Source organism: Crotalus tigris, unplaced genomic scaffold (genome assembly GCF_016545835.1).
Source record: "Crotalus tigris isolate CLP2741 ecotype Arizona unplaced genomic scaffold, ASM1654583v1 scf7180000017739.2905288, whole genome shotgun sequence".
Lineage (NCBI taxonomy): Eukaryota > Metazoa > Chordata > Lepidosauria > Squamata > Viperidae > Crotalus > Crotalus tigris.
Window position 1 is genome coordinate 201,825 of NW_024096605.1, and position 18,232 is coordinate 220,056.

Sequence of the window (18,232 nt, forward strand, 5' to 3'; positions counted from 1 at the left end):
ACAGCTTATTGGAGAAAGATGGTTCTTCAGGAAAGTGCAGAGGAGAGAAGGGCTGAGCACATGGTGTAGTAGGTTTTTATACCCCCTCTAGCCTTTTGTTTGGAATAGTTTCCTGTTCCTGTGGCATGAACCTTGAGGCTGTTTCTGAGTGTTTGTCTAGGCCTTGATATCTGTGGTTTCATATCCTGCTTCCCAGGTGATGGGGCTGACTCCTAGAGTTTGGGTGGGGTATGCAAATCTTCTCTTTTGTCTTCTTGATTGCTCTGGCTCCAACTTTCTGATGGTTTTACATCTGCATTTGTATGGGGCTAAAGTCTTGCTTGGGGCAGAGAGATAGATTTGGGGCCAGGTTTGGTTTTAAAAAGTCCTTTTGAGGAAAAATATATTTTTCTGCCCTTTTTAATATTTCTTTCTCTGGGCTAACTTCCCTCACATCCTTGCAGAAACTCTCCCTCTCTCTCTTTTTGGAAGAAGGGGTGCTCAGTTCTTTGCTCACCGAATTCATAACAATTCAGCTCGTAGAAGTGATTTCCATGTGAATGCATCCCTCCACTTCATCTGAATAGACTCCTCTGTTTAACCAGTTGCTTCTCCAAGAGCAAAGATGGTCGCAGACATTATGCAGACTCTTCAATCTGAAATGAGACAACAGGGGTTTTTTCTTCCCTCTCACAATGGACCAGATCAGTCTGAAGGAACACTTCAGCCTGCTTACAAGGGGCGGATAATTCACTGAACAGCCCATCAATGAGGCCTTCCTGCTTTATAATCCTCAAACTCACTTTGGCCTTCATTTGTCAAAATCATGGCTCAGAAGCGGCTAGAATCAGGCACATGCACTACACATTCTCAACAAATTGTTCAAAAGGTTCTCTGATGTGGAGTCAAATGACACAAAACAACCAAATCAGTGTATTTTTGGGCAGGGGTGGGAGGGTGTCCCAAAAATCAAGTCACAAACATCCTCAAAACCTCATCCTTTTTTTTTTTACTTATTTATATCCCAACTTAATTATTTTTATAAATAATGTAGCTAATTCTCCTTCCTCCTATTTTCTCCAATCCTGTGAGGTGAGTTGGCCTGAGAGAGAGAGAAAAAAAAAAACTGAGCCAAGTTCACCCAGCCTGAGGCAGGACTAGAACTCACCGTCTCCTGGTTTTTAGCCTGATGCCTTAATCACTAGACCAAACTGGCCTTTTTTCTTTTAGTGCATAGTGCATGTATAAAAGGGGAGGGGCTTCAATTCCACAAGAGCAATCAATTGTCCTGATTTTTTTTACCTCCTCCATCCTCCTCCTTGTACATGACTCTGCCCAGTTCTGCAGCTCTCAAAGAGACATTTTTAGGGTGATTTGCTTGAGTGGACTACAGAATTCTCTCAATAATCCTGACGTTTCAAGTTTGAGTCTGCAGCTTACAGCAAATGTTTTGCTCTTCAAAGTTGAAAGGAAACATGAAGCACCCTTCCTGCGTCTGGACTGTGTTTTGGTAATAATACACTCACGCCCGCCCAACAATTAAGCACTGTTTGGATCAGCAAGTCCGTGTCCAAATTAAAATTAAAGATGTAATCATGGAAAGAGCTACTTGTCTCAGAGAGGAGTTATGCTCCCTTTATCTTGGTCATGTACAAACATGGCTGAAAGTTAGCTTCACAACTCTGTCATTAAAGAAGCAAAGTAAGAATCCCAGGGCTTTGCCAAAGCACCTGCAAGAATCCAGTGGATTGTGTGTCATCAACATATGCATGTTGGTGGTAGCATGCTGTGTGTCATCCACCACAAGTTGCTGTAATGTTTAAAAAATATATTTATGATGCTTATTAGTTGCCCAAACAATGGGAAGCTTTCGAAGGATTGATGTGTTGGTTTGCAATCATTTTATAACATATATAACATACACTTTGAGGAGGAAATGAAGAGGGAACAGTAACACCAGCTCCAGATTTTCTTTCAGCATCCATAGCTGGGGGTTTATCACTACCTTTGGGCCATCATATATGAAAATTCATGGGTCATATATGCCTTGTCATTATCTAAAATAAACTCTTTTAGATATAAGAGATAACTGGGACATAAATATGATTACTTTGAGACAAGATTTGTTGATTAAGCCACAATGATTTGGCTCATATGTAACAATAAGCCATACTGAGGGGGTTCCCAAAATATATGAAGCCAACACTAAAAAATCAGAATACCAGCTGGCACAAGGCTTGAAGCCAGAGTGTTACCTTGCTTGTCAGAATACAATGACAGAGCATGTATAACCCATGAAACTATGGTTTCTTTGCCCATGGTTTCTTCAATAAAATACAATTGAACAGGATCACAAGAACTCTGAGCTATAATTCATACTTGACAAACCACCATAAATGGGTGCATTCAGCAATAGGCTGTCCTAAGACTAGGTCTATCGGTTGGGTTGCAAAAATCCAAATGGCCACTACTGCAGGTGGCAGTTAATAATGCAGACTGCATTACTGCCTTTGTTGACAGTTGGTGGTCACTGAGAGTTTTGCAGCCCAGATGGGCAACCATATTATGGCTTATGTGAGCCTGGCCAAGTAATAGACTAGTAGACAATGGCCATCAAAAACTTCAAACAAGTCTGAGTTTCCAAACATGGAGTGACAACATGGATTCCAACACTTTACTTGGTGAACTATATTTGTTCACCAAGTAAACTTGGTAAGCTTGAGGACAATCTCTTCCAAGGTCAATGGACATGTGGTAGACTCACAGATGCTTCCCGAAAAAGTCAACTTACAGCTCAGATTTCTATGCCATTTAGTTTATTGGGCTTCTGTATTGCCCTGTCACTATCTTCTGGATATAAAGCTTGTAACTCTAACCTATTGGTTACTAAGGTGGTAGGTAGAAGATGTTCTGGTCTAGTTAGTATATTAGACACATGATAAAAAGAAGAGGGGTTCTGATTACACAATTGCAGGTCCCATTTTGACTTTACACACAAGTTCTTGTTCAGTCAGGAGTGGATTCTAAATGCTAGATTCTCTAAAGGGGCTTGGATTCAAGGCATTAAAGGCTTTCAAGATAATTACTAGCACACTGTGAAACAAATTGGCAGTCAGTACAATGTTTTTAATACCTGAGTAATTATGTTCAAAACGACTCTGGAGACTGCAGGCAGACTGCCACTTTTTGAAATGCTTGAGTTTGAATTAGCTAAAGTTTCTAGACCACTTATAAAGAGGCTTATGCAGCATGCATGGCTGGACTCAAATTTAGAGCCAGACTATGCCATCAGGCGTACCTATTTAAGGCCCCTTTCTGCTATTTAAATATAGTATGGGGCCTCTTCTTTATCATGGTTAGTGCATTAGCCATTTTAGAAACTGAGTTCACCAAGGTTGCAGATGTAAAACTAATCACCATGGTTAAATGTCTATGGAGATTCTCAGTCATCCAGGTCATGGTGGTCCCAAAGCTGCTTTTTCAGGAGGCAAATGGACTTTCTTGTTTTTCTTTGAAGACATTTTGCTTCTTATCAAGAAGCTTCTTCAACTTTGACTGGTGGTGGGGAATGGAAGGATTTATATTCCTTGCAGACAGCTGGTCATTGCATCCTTTTAGAGAGTCATTGAGGCCACTTGGAGATTTGTCTGTGAAAGAAAGAAGCAAGTCCAGTTGCCACTTGAAAAAGCACCTTAGGGATAACCACCATGGTTAACTTCAAAAAGGAAGGGAAAAGAAAAGTAGATGAAAAATTTGAAAGAAGAAGAAACAAAAAGACTAGGATTTTTACATCTAAAACAAGGTATATACTTGCAAACATAAACAATTATCTTTGGATCTGGTCCAAATACAATAATACTTGGAACAGAGGCAGCAAAATCCATGAGTCTTAAGTTAATTGGTTCAGCATAATAATTAGTGGGAATGATGTCATGAGTCATCCATATTTTCTCATCTTGTTTACATACCATAAGCTCATTCAATAACATCTGCAGTCTAAAGCTGTTCTTCAATAAATTATTTCAACAGCCAGGAATGTAATTCAAAGGTTATTGAAGCTTAAGAGGACCTCCTATTGCCTGCAGGGGACATTGGATTCAATTATAGATCATAAAGTATAGCAATTAAAAAAACCCTTTCCTCTTCACAGTGAACCAAGTGGGAAATCACAAAGCAAAGTGGAGGAAAAACTTTCTAGCTACATAGTGCAATGCAGCTTCTTCCCAGTTTTCTAAAGCATATTTGAAAGTAACCCAGAAAGGAGATTTCCAGATTGTCTCCAGGTTTGCTGAGAAAGTAGGAAGCTGCTACATATCAAATGAGAGTAATGGCTAGGGAATTCTGGGAGTTGAAGTCCACACATTTTAAAGTTGCCAAGTTGGAAAAAACAACAACAGGATCTGGCCAGTACTGCCCACTCTGACTGCCGGTTGAAATCTGGAGAGAATGTGACCATATATGTTTGAAAATGTTATTGTTGTTAGTTGCAAAGTCATGTCCAACCCATCGCGACCCCATGGACAACTTTCCTCCAGGCCTTTCTGTCCTCTACCATCTTCTGGAGTCCATTTAAGCTCACGCCTACTGCTTCAGTGACTCCATCCAGCCACCTCATTCTCTATCATCCCATTCTTCTATTGCCTTCAATCTTTCCAAGCATTAGGCTCTTCTCCAGTGAGTCCTTATATACAGTGCTTTTTTTGAAGAAAAAAAAAAGGTGCCGGAACTCACACATGTCATACAACCTGCCTTGCCTGCCCTACATATATATATATTTTAGGTTGCTAACAAAGAATAAAGAGAAAACTGGTATAGCTATTTCGAGTTCCTTTAACTCTCTTCAGCCAGACTTACTCTTCTGAGATTCGAACCTGGGCTATATGCATGTTAGGCAGTTGTTATAACCTCTAAGCCACAGGCTCTTCTCACTTTGTTGAGAAGAGTTGGCGATTGCTGCTTGTGGATGGCTCTGGATTGAGCTGATACAGGCAAAAGAAAAGAAAAGAAAGAAGATTTCTTTCTCCCATATTTGGGCTGACAGGGTGTACATTCAAGGTTATATATATATATATATATATATATATATATATATATATATATATATAACGGCGATGCTGCTGTTTCAGCTGGCTGTTCTTTCTTGCTGTCATCGTCCTTGTCCATGTTGGTTCCAAGTCTTTTGCTGTCACTCATTGGCGCTGTCTGCCTCCTCTCAATCATTTGTCGTGACCCTAAGTCCATTGAGGAAGGGATATGATCCTCTGTTGACCTGTTTGTATCAGTGAGGATCTGTGGCTGTTTCATCTTTACAGTTTTTTTATTTAAAGATATCTGCCGGCATAATGTCTGATAAGCTGGTAACAGTTCAATATGCCGGATGATGGAATGCTTGTTGGATAGCCATGCCTCTTTTAGCAGAAAGGGCAGCCAACTGCTAAAAGAGGCCTTAGAATAGAATAGAGCTGGAAGGGACCATGGAGGTCTTCTAGTCCAGCCCCCTGATCAAGAAGGAGAACCTATACCATTTCAAGACAAGTGACTGTCTAGTCTTTTCTTAAAAATCCCCAGTGATGGAGCGCCCACGATTTCTGGAGGCAAGCTGTTCCACTGATTAATTGTCATCACTGTCAGGAAGTTTCTCCTTAATTCCAGGTTGCTTCTCTCTTTGGTCAGTTTATTTACTTTGATCAGTTTACTTACTTTCTCTTTATTTGTTCTAGGAGCATCACAAATAACAAGAAGCCAGAAATAGATGCCTATACAATTATAGTGGTTAAAGTGCTGGCCTACAAGCTACAAACCAGGAGATTGTGAGTTCTAGTCCTGCCTCAGGTATGAAAGCTGACGAGGTGACTTTGGGTCTGTCACTCTCAGCCAAACCCACCTCACAAGCTTGTTGTGGTAAGGAAAATATGAAAAGGAAAGAGTATTATGGATGTTCGCAGCCTTGAGTTTCTTATAAGAAATAAAAGTGGGATTAAAAAAAAATCAAATAATAACAATATAGTTCATTAGGTATAAGCATTCCTAATTCCATGCTTGGTGGCCATTTTCATGGTCAGTTTGTTAAACTTGTCATTTTTTTGAGGGACAAGTCAAATAACATTTTCAGGAAGAATTAATTTTTTTTAACTTGCTCTGGAATCATAATTGGATTGAATGTTTCTTAAAATTTGTTATTTGTTATACATTTTAAAAACATTCAGATTTCATTGAAATGCAATAATGTAAAGCATTGGCGGCTTTTAAGACCTGTGAACTTCAGCTCCCAGAATTCACCAGCCAGCCATGCAGGTGAAGTCCACAAGTCTTAAAGTTGCAAGATTAGACACCCCTGGTGTAAACTCAACTGGGATAAGTCCAGACTTAACAGAATGGTCTTTCTAGAAGAAAATAGGAGGCTATTTATTATTTAGATCTAATGCAAACAGAAAGCCACAAGATCCAGTTGTGACGATGAATAGATAGGGAATGAATGAATGAATGAATGAGGGCTTTTATGTTTTTGTCTATGTTATCCTTGTGATTACACCTTTTTTGCACATTTTCATAGAAAAAAACAATCCAAAATTATTTTAAAGAACTAATATTTGATGCAGAAATGAATTAAGGTGGATTGTCCAAATCTAATAAAAAAAATTCAGGAATACAGTTAAAGGTAGTTGGAAATGTGTCTTGTTGATGCTAAAGTGATATTTGAAGTTAATGATTCTTGAGATTAGTATCTTTCCTTATGAAAACTCAAACAAGAATTAGTTCTTTATATTTTAAAACCTTGTTTTTTTTGAAGTTACTAAACTCAGACAACCTTAGTCAATTGCCTTGAAAAAATAATGAGGCACACAGAGTGACATTCGCTCTTTGGTTACTTTCAGCCAATAAGGGCTCTGAGGACCCAACAATTTAAACATGGACAATCAAATGCAAAATGAATATAGTTCATGTAGCATCAACCACTTCCATAGAATATATATGCACAGTAAGTTATCTAAAACCCACACACAACCATGCGATTTAGTGGTGGCTTCCCTGGTGATGATATGGTTCTAACCAGTGGTGGGATTCAAATATGTGAACAACCGGTTCTCTGTATGGATGCCGCTTCCAGAAGTCCATTCTGGAGCCAGGCAACAAAAAATTAGCTGTGGTGTGAACTGACTGAATCCCACCACTGGTTCTAACCATGTTCTGTGGTTGAGAACATGTTCCTCCCATTACCTGACAATAGGGGGCCATTTCCGCAGGGGATCTTATGTTTCCTTTGAGTTTATGTTGTACGTCAGCTCCCCCTGCTGGATAGGAAACAATGTTATGATAAAAATTATTCAAGAAAAGAATAACTTTTTTTTTTAAAAAAAGCACAATGCCTTCAAGGAGGATGAAATTGTTAGATGAATGATTGAAATATTTGTCTGAAAAATAAAGAAATCTCTTTCCCTGATTTCATTATGGAAGAAATAGTATTCAGTCGAAATGTGCGGAAGGTCAGATTGTGGAAAAACAGTGACAGCACACATTATTTTAGCTGGACTTAAACTGATAAGATAGCTTTAAAAGCATTTAGCATTTCACATTCAGGAGGTCAGATGCATAAAGCAAAGTGCACATGTATCCCTTTGGCTTGGATCCTTAAAATAAATAAAATATATGTACTGTATCAAGATTAGTGTGTATACACACACTCACACACACACCTCTGTAAATAATGTACATGGTGTGTCTACAATGTAAGTCATGCCATTGTCTAAGCAATGAAAAATGTATTACTTGTATAAGATTTGCAATATAGACGTTTTTAATATTGGGCTATCAGATTTGCTTTACAAGAACCCAGATAACTTCTGAGTAGCAGCCAAGAGACCATTTCCTGCCATAGTGGTTGCCTGGATTTGTGCAAGACAGATTTGGTAGCCCTTCCAATTAACACTTTCTATTTTCTTCCAATCATAACCCAAAGGCAAATCTCTGTATGTATAGTTGATCTAGTTTCACTGCCTTTCTTTTACAAAAGGTTTACCAAAACCTGTTCAAACTTTAAAGGTATAAATTAGTGATGTGTGTGTCTAGATTTTCCTCTAATTAGCGGAAACAAATTATAGTTTGTTCAATTTTGCTAATGCAGAAGTAATTTCCTTTATATACAGTGATTTAGGTGAATACCTTTGAATCCTAAGCAAGAACAAGATACGGTTCATTAAAATTATTGCCTTGTGTCTAAATAGCACAATGCATGGAAGTACAAAGAATGTAATTATGAAGTAAATACATTGTTAATATTCCATTCTGTTTTTAAATTCACAGTAATGAAATAAGGAAAGATCCCCCAAAGCAGCATTTTAAATCCCTCAATTCTGTAAAACACTAAAATAGACAATCTAGCTTAGGAGCTTCTCTTGAAAGCAATAATTATACTCCATAATACATTTTACAACTGCATACTACTGCATTGTATTAAAAATCCAGGATTTTTCTTCCCATTGAGATTAATTGTCAAGTTGCATAAGGATTAACTGTCAAGTTGCATGAGATTAATTGTCAAGTTGCATGAGATTAATTGTCAGGTTGCACTAATTTATCTTTGGAACTAAAAAAAACCTCTTACTAAAAGACAATCTTGAAAGTCTTTTCAAAAAAAGATCAGGCCTGCTCAAGTTTCAACATTTTTTTAACCACATGGTGAGGCCTTTATCCTTCATTTCATTTCAAGTAAATGCAAAACTTGTTTTTACATTTTAATGTAAATATTTACAGTCCCCTGTGCTTTTGCCAGTATGTTATAATAATTAGTCTTGTATATTTGACTGATCCAATACAATATACTAGAAATTATTGCAAGCAATAGATTAGACATCCAAATATATAATATACACCATATAAACCAAACAAGTTTAACACATTCTTTTTATTTATTTCACTAATTTCAGTGGGATTTACTTTACACATACTTGAAATCTAGTCCCATCAATGTTTCTTGAAAATAAATCCCAGTGGGTTCAGTAAGAAGCCAAGTATTCCTTGACTTACAACCATACATTTAGGGATCATTCGAAGTTATAACAGCACTGAAAAAAAATGACTTATGACCAGTCCTCACATTTGTGACTGTTGCAGCAACTGTCATGTGATCAAAAACTTGGCAACTTGCATATGTTTACCATAGATGCAGCACCCTGATCACCATTTGCAGCTTTTCCAACTGGCTTCTGACAAGCAAAACCAATGGGGGAAACTGGATTTGCTTAACAACGGTGTGATGCCCTTAACAACTGCTATGATTCACTTAACAACCATGGCAAAAATAAGGTTGTAAAATTGGACACATCTCCCTTAATAACCGCCTTGCTTAGCAATGGAAATCTGGTTCTAATTGTGATAATAAGTCGAGGACCACCTTTATACTAATTTAGATTTTATATACATTATAATTTATATATTTATGCATCTACTATCGGTATAGATACATTGATTTCAGTGGAAGGAAGTCTAGCAAATGCTTCATTCTCCCATCTGAAATCAGCAAGATTAAAAGCTAGGCAATTACTAATTTAATCAAACCCATACACTGATGTTATAGTTTAGAATCTCAGATTAATGTTAAATGTCACCTGTTTATGAAAAAAAATGATTTCAGAAGAAGACTGTTTCTTTTGGGTGGTTTCCCCTAAGACATGTTCGAACGAAGCACTTTTACTAACATGACTCAAAGCTGAATTTTCTATAGAGATAATAAAAAGGGAGAGAAAGAAATTGAGTAATTTGATTTAACATGCCTCTTAACTAAAAAAAAATCCTAAAAAGAAATTTTTCACAACCATTATTAAAAACAACAACAACGAATAATTGTGTGAACCCCAACTTTTTTTAAGAATAAAAGCTACATAGACTTTTGAGTGGCAGACTGAAATCTATATGCCAAAAAAATAGAATGGATCTAGGTCTAGGAGATGTATTTAATTTTTGAACACTGAAAAATACATTGAAAAGATTATTCCCAAAATATTTATCGTTTTCTTTCTGATATATTAAACTTAACAACTTAGCAGCAATTTGTGAAATTTATTCTAGGGCAGCACCCAGTGGTTTGTTGTGGGGGGAAGGGCAGATTCATGTGTCCCTAAGACCTTATACTGTAGACTATCCTGATCCCAAACCTGCCAAAAATAAATGTCTCAGTAAATTGCATGTATAAAATGAATGAGATTACATGATTAAATACTTTAATATGTATGCATGGGTTTGTATACCATTGATTGATGTAATCTGCTTAAAATCTTACACTTGATGTAGTGTATAAATTTTATAAATAATAACTACTGTAAATAGAACAACTATGGCAAAAGAAAGCAAAGGTAATACCAACAATAATAGTCACCTTAGGTGCAATCCCAAAACATTTGCAGCAGCACCTGAACACCACCAGCATTGACAAAATCACCATCAGTCAATTGCAAAAGGCAGCTTCACTCAGAACAGCTAAATCCTGCTATGATAACACCACCAAACATCCACATCTGCCTGTCCCAGGACTCGATAGCTGGAGAAATGCCAAATCCAGTCTGAACGTCTGGCTAACTGTGAGACAAATCATAATTAATAATGATAGATACAGTTACAATTGGTTATTCTAGCTGAACCATCAAATAACTGTATATACTGTCAGTCAAATGACATGTGGCAGGATTCCCACAAACGGGAATGTCAGCAAAGGTGAATATAATACTTGCTCCTCAGACTGGCAATGCCATCTCACAAAAACCCTGGTCAAGTATTCAGGAAATTGAAGCTTCCCTCACAGGGATGATGTGCTGAAACTTCACTCTTACTAAGTTCACAATCAAACACTGATTGCCTCTAGGCTTTCAACATTCAGCCTGACTCTCTGTGGGAAGTATATTTTCACAGGTATCTGCAACTTGTCTTCCTTGCAAACAAGACTCTAGGAAGCCTGTGGGGGGTATGTGGTCAGTGAAGGAAGGGGTGCTACTTATGGGCATCTGTGTCAAATGTGAGGAATGTGTGACAGGGAGCTGATGTCATCTGAGTGATGTAAGGAGGATGTGGCTTAACCAGAGTGGTCACAAGGTAAATATTCCAATTGTCTGAATGGGATTAATATTTTTCAAAAGGGAATAATCTATTATTAAAAGAGACACTCCAGACAATTCTAGTAACCAAACAATCTCACTTGAACAGTGAGGACAGAAAAAATAGAAAAGTGTGTGACTTGATAGATTTATACTTTATCAAAAAATATTTATATTTTCTCCAGGTGCTGATTACAAGTTATAAACCATTCCTACCTATAATTTTATTCTCATAAAACCCTGTGAAGAACGGTGGCCTGAGGGTGGCTGGTCATTCAGGAAAAGAAGGACCATGAACTTGGATCCCCTTGGACCAAACGCATGAATGGTGATCATCACATTCAGCCAAATATTGTCTTGAACGAGACTGCCAATATTCACAAATTCACAGCTTATTCACTGTCACACATCTCCTATAATAAACACTGCACTTGACAATATCCCTTTGTCATTTAAACAATGTCCATGGACTTGTAACATTTTAAAATAACAACAACAATCCAAGGAACAATGGGCCGCTTTATTTCAGGGTAATGTTAGAATGTAGAAATATGACCTTCTGCGAGCACATTCAAAACAAAAATAGTCCTTTCGTTTCACAAAAAGAAGCCCTTGTTGCATTGCTATCTACACAGAGATGCTTTGAACATGTTTCTGAACTGCCTTGGTTTGTTGTTTCCACAGACCAATGAATTGTAGTTAATTTTTTTTTTCTGGAGGAAAATTAAGAAAAAACTTGCTCAGAATTCAACATGAATTCAACATGGACTTTATACCAGATAGGGGAAGTTGCTGTCTGCCTTATATTCTGTCTTTTTCCCTGTTTCAAGTCACTGCTAGATAATGGGCTATATACAGGTTGTCTTGGACTTACAACCACAATCAAGCCCTAAATTTCCATTTGCTAAGCAAGGCTGTTGTTAAGTGAGCTTTGCCCCATTTTGTGATCTTTTTGCCACAGTTCTTAAGCGAATCACTGCAGTTGTTAAATGAATCAGGTGGTCATTAAGCGGACTTGGCTTGGTGGAAGCCAGCTGGGAAGGCTACAAATGGTGATCACATGATCTTGAGACACAGCAAGTTGCCTGCCAATTTTGATCACATGTCCTTGGAAATGCTGCAATGGTCGTAAGTATAGTATGAAAACTGGTCGCAAGTCCCTTTTTCAGTGTCATTAGAACTTGGAACAATCATTAAACAAATGATAGTAAATCAAGGACTACAGTATGCCTTAAAACCTCCTCCCTCATGGTGGTTGACAAAAAAAATCTTAAATCGGTAATGACTATTAGGAGGAAAACTGCTTGCTTACTTATTACTACTCCTCTTAAGCAGTATTGGGGATACTGATACTCAAAAGCAGGGATTTGGGAAGCATAAAAGGTAAGATGATAAGTCACGTTGGTTGATGAGGATCTTGAATATTAATGCCAATACATCCAGAGGAATATGGTTAGGGAAAACGGATAGAGTTGCTTGGAAAAAATATTTTTACGAATTTATTTTTCACAAGAAACTGCCTTCTTACTCCTTTCTTCCATAGGAGTAAGCAATACATGCACTTTAATCTCTATGCACTTTAATCTCTAGCAATAGCCTGGTGATTTGCATGGAAAACTAAAACCTTGAAACAATCTGAGAATCTCGGTATTTACCTTGGCTGTGTATCGAACAGGTTTATGGACTAATCAATGGGGTTTTAATCAATGGATATAAATTTCCATCAGTGGGAAATTAAGTTTCAGATGCTTGATCAAAGGTGCCCTGTTCATAAACAGCCAATGCCAATTTTTACTAGATAGCAAATTCCTGTTGCTCAAAATTGCTCCAGTATATAATGTTCATACACAAAAATCTATCTAAATGGACATTAGGAGTTAATACTGATGTGTTGGCACATAATCAATCAACTAATCTTACACACTTAAACACTGATATTTAGTAGCTATTACTCCTCCATTTACTAACTGGAGATTAATTTACTAATTCTTTTTATTCCAAGCATTAAACAGGCAGGTAAAAAGCTGTTCCTATAATTTTCTACTATGACTCTGTTTCATTAAACTTTAGGCAATAAGAATGAGGAATATTAAATTATGTTCTGCTATATGTCTTTCCTTTACCTTTTAGATTGATTGACTGACTGATTGATGCCTTTAGGTCATTGCTGACTTCCAGCAACTGCATGGACTTGTCTCAGCAGTTTTCTTTTTTTGGAAGTGACTTGCCATTGCCTGCTTCATAGAGACAAGAGAAAGTTACTGGCTTAGCATCACCCAGTTGGGACTACAACTCATGATGCTACCCCCTATTTCTAGCCAATTGCTTTACCTACTGCAGGTAGTCCTTGACTTACAACCATCCACTTAATGACCATTTGAAGTTACAATGTCACTGAAAAAAGTGACATGGCCATTTTTCACAGTTATGACTGTTATAGCATCCCCATGGTCATGTGATCAAGCTTCAGGTGCTTGGCAGCTGGCATGTATTGAAGACAGTTCCAATGTCTTGGGGCAGGGGTAGACAACCCTGGCTCTTTTATGACTCGTGGACTTCAACTCCCAGAATTCCTGAGCCAGCATGGCTAGCTCAGGAATTCTGGGAGTTGAGGTCCACAAATCATAAAAGAGCCACGGTTGCCTACCTCAGTCATGAGGGAATCATGTGATCACCATTTGAGACTTTCTGACAAGCAAAGTCAATGGAGAAGCCAGATTTCCTTAAAAACCCTGTTATAAATTAACAAATGCAGTGAGTCACCTAACAACCGTGGCAAGACATGTCCTAAAATGGGGCAAAAATCCTTTCACAACTATCTTGTTCAGTAACAGAAATTTTGGGCTCAATTGTGGCTGTATGTCAAGGACTACCTACCTGTAAACTAAACTCATTCTAAACCTTTATTAACGTAAGCGAATTGCGTTGTCCCTAGGAAACAAAGCGTGCCTTCGGCAATAGCTTTCGTTAAACTTCGAATTTCTTGTGAAGAAACTGATTTTTCTTTCAGGACACTCAAAGTTAGGTCTTCGTTCTTGTTATTGTGCATGGGGCATCTGAGTGAGGAGAATCTGACAAGTGGTGTTGGTGTTCCTCAGCAAAGTGGAGGCTGGAAAAACAAAGCTAGGAATGCATTTCATGTGTGTGGGGCGGGTTAGAAGGAGAGGCAGGGGGAGAGCGTGGGTGAGCCAGACAAAGGAAAGCATTGGAATAAATGCTGGCAAACAGTGATAGGAAGAACATACAAGGTTATAAATCCACCTCCCAGATTGAAGAATATGAATCCCCAAAAGGGGTTGCTGTGTGTCCTACTTCACAGAGGAGCTCTATAATTTGATGGAGTTCTAGGAAAAGATGTCTGTCTGAAGGCCTCTTTTATTGGTAATCGTAGAGCCAAGACCTGGAAGTCCTCAGAATTGAACAGCTCTTTAAAAACAGACTTGAGCAGGCACACCAGCCAGCAAGTCATTGCTTCCTTCTAATCTGCTATACATTGCATATGGAGTGTCTTTCTCCCTAAATTATATTCATTCAAGTTTGCATCGTATCAGAACAGCATGTGCATATTTTATGCAAGACTCTTTTTTTTTGTTCTCATTCTTCTTTTGGAGAAAATCATATACAAAGAGCCTCCCTGAACCCTTCAACTTTTTTGTTTTGAATAAAAGGCATTTTTTATCATTGTTACTAGACAACCCTTGATGCAGTATGTCATTCTTCTTTCCAAGAATATAGGCTTTGGCTGTTTGCTCTCCCCTCGTACCACCCAGGTGAAGTTACCTCCTCCTCCTCCTCAGCTGACCTGTGGAACTGCCTGCCACTCTGCCAGGGAGAGGGGGAACAAAGGGAATGGAAAACTATTATATCCCCAAGGCCCCCCTCCTTCCATGACTGCAAGTACTCCTCCCATCTTCCTTTGTGCCATGCAGTTTACAGGTTTCTGGAATGTGTAATTGGAAGATACACTGAAACGGCCACAACTTTGCCGAATTTCAATCTCATAGGAGTCATGAGTTCTAGATTTTGATTCATTCCGTAAGTTAGCCCATTTGAAATACCTTGATTCAAAAAATGTTGCTCTACAATGCATCACTTTGCCCAGTTGAAGTTAATTACAGGAACAAGAGTTTTAGGAATATATAGATAGATGATTGCATGGAAATTTTTTTCTGATTACTGCCACCTCAAGCTTATCATCATTTATTTCAGGAGACTGAGGGACCGACAGGAAGAGTTTTGGGATCTATAAAGAATTGAAATCCCCTATGGGAGAGGAGGCTGTAGGATCTTGCATTTACAAACAAGATTATAAATTTGTTAAATTTATATGCCCCCGATCCGGTGGTTCAAGGCAACTCAGTAGCTTACAACACAATATTTTTGATGATGTTTTTAAAAGCCCACTTTCTGGCACCTATGGGCTTCAGTCAACCCGGTGGAAAGTCTACCACTGCCAATTAACAAGCTCAGTTCTGTGAACTTCATTACTATAGCTGAGCCTCACTTATTTTGGCCATGTCAAAATAAGGGGAATTCACTGGAGAAAGTAATTATCTTATGAAGAATTAGCGGTAAAGGGAAACCAGTCTGTCAAAGACCATGGTGGATGGACATTATCAAAGCTGATACCAGCCAAAAGCATAGAAAAACTTGAAGATATAGTGCATGCTGGCTGAGGAATTCTGGGAGTTGAAGTCCACAAGTCATAAAAGAGCCACGTTTGAAGACCCCTGATATAGTGAAAGATTGGAAGTTGTGGAGAGACCTGGCCCATGGAATCGCCAAGAGTCAGACTTGACTGAACAGATCACATCATCATCATCAATTACTGTAGTTGATTAGTCCCCTCTGATGAGCATGACTGCTGCCTGAAACTGATAAGACTTGTTACATGCTGAAGGCTTTTGCGTCCTAATTTCTCTAGCACATTCCTGCAACTGAAAAGCCAGTCTTTCTGATGCTAGAAAAAGTAATTTCATACACATGTAGGTCTAGAAACATCTTTTTGTGGGTTTTGTTGTAATTTTTGTTATGGGTGGCAAGGTAGTTAAAACAGTTTAGTGTGCCCTTCTCCCCCAGTTCTCCTTTTCAATTGTCTCTGTCTTCCTTTGCCTGTTCAGATATCTGATAACTTTACCTAAATAAAACTTATACCTGCACAAGAGCTTCTGTAAAAATGTATCCTTTTTCCTATAAGTCTTTCTCCTTCCTCTATCATTCCCCCTCCCCCACCACCACAGGCTAATTTTAGATTGTGTATTGATTGGAGGTACTCATCCCCTTTTTGTATTATTCTACAAAATAAAAATGGCCAACAAAAGTTTTTTGCTTTTTGAACTGAAGGACAAGATGACATTGCCCCTGACCAAATATAACTTCACAAGAAAAGCTGACTGCATTTAATCACCAATACTGTACGATGAACATCTTTTACAAAGTGTAGCTGAGACAGCACAGGACAGTTTGCACGCCTCCCACAGGTTGTAGTTAGCTTTATACTTTAACACAGAGTTTCTCTACCTCAGCAACTTGAAGGATGTGGGAACTTCATCGCCCAGAATTCCCTAGCCAGCCTCCTAGGACAGGGGTAGGCAACCTTGGCTCTTTTATGACTCGTGGACTTCAACTCCCAGAATTCCTGAGCCAACATGGCTCAGCTTGGAAACCTCTCCCTTTCCCCTCAGCATGGCTGGCTCAGGAATTCTGGGAGTTGAAGTCCACGGGTCATAAAAGAGCCAAGGTTGCCTACCCCTCTAGGGAAACCCTGTTTTAACAGATGGGGACGGGGATGGATAGGCAGGCAGTTGCACCTACTGCTCGGACTCTCCTTCTTCTCTCCCAACTGAGATAGTGTCTCCGAGGGGGGACTACACGTAGTCTTCGACATACAACCAAAATTGAGCCCAAAATTTTAGTTGTCAAAGTGAGACATTTGTTAAGTGAGTTTTTGGCCCATTTTACAACCTTTCTTGCCACCGTTAAGTGAATCACTGCAGTTGATAAATTAGTTAAGCCGGTTTTAAAGTGAATCTGGCTTCCCCATTGAACTTTGTTTGTCAGAAGGTCACAAAAGGGGATTGCATGACCTTGCGACACAGCAACGGTCGTAAATATGGACCAGTTGCCAAGCATCTGAATTTTGATTATGTGATCATGGGGATGCTGCAAAGGTAGCAACTGTGAAAAATGATCATGAGTCACTAAATGAACTGTTGTAGGCCGAGGAATACCTGTATAGCAGGGGTCTTCAACCCCCCAGTCCGTGGACCAGTACCGGGCCATAGCATGTCAGCAACCGGGCCGCACAAACAAGGAAAGCCCCATCCGCAGGATGCAGGCAACACACAAAACTACGCCCTCTCCGGTCCGTGGAAAAACCTCTCTCCACGGAACCGGTCCCTGGTGTCCAAAAGGTTGGGGATCTCTGCTGTATAGAATAGGCTGGCTCCCGTATCCTCAAAAACACTGACAGCAGGATACAGAGCAATGGATGCATGTGTAAACAAATAAACTCTCGTAGATGCCTTACTTCAACAACCAACCATATTCCTTCCTGGAGGTAATATTTGCCCTGAAATAAATGCTGCAACTGAGTCCCATCAGTTTTATGCTGCCCTCAGTCAAGATGTAATTGAGAGAATGTAGCTGAACCACTCTGATCACGGATTGTTCGCTTCGCCCGTTTCACATCGCTGATCCAAACGAATCCTTTTTGCTTGCCGCACTGCACCACTCTCTCCATTGCAGTCCCTGCTTAGTATGTGCAAACTGTTCACCGAGCGCATGGATGAAGGCGGGGAAGAGAGAACCTTGCCTTGGGAAAGAAGGTAAGCGTTCGCCTCTGTTTCCAGCTGCCGTCTCTTTCTTCGCTGCTGTTTTTGCATTTTGCTGCTCATTTGCAAGGCGGGGGAAACTTTCAGCTAGCCCGTTTTATGCATGTGTGGTGTAAAAGAGGCAGGGGACCCTTTCTGCTTGTTATACTCTGCAAAACATTGCCTGCCACCCCCTCCAATTGTCCACTTGCATTTTCGCCACCACATGCTGACCTAATATAATATATTGATCAAAGTGGCAGGAGAAAGAGAGGACAGTAAGCAACCAGCTAAGAGTAACTTTTGGAAAGATTTGCCGAACATTTCTAGAGGAAACTTGAACTCTGAGTCCCGATT

The 18,232-nt window shown here is 39.1% G+C and overlaps 1 long non-coding RNA gene across 1 annotated transcript; it reads right to left on the reverse strand.

Moving 5' to 3' along the window:
- Positions 1 to 351: 351 nt before the first annotated feature.
- Positions 352 to 13,480, reverse strand: LOC120306465. Its single transcript, XR_005556292.1, has 3 exons — positions 13,187 to 13,480; positions 7,198 to 7,271; positions 352 to 635 (listed from the first exon to the last, which is right to left on the reverse strand). It is a non-coding gene; the product is annotated as an uncharacterized LOC120306465 (long non-coding RNA).
- Between the last annotated feature and the right edge of the window lie 4,752 nt (positions 13,481 to 18,232).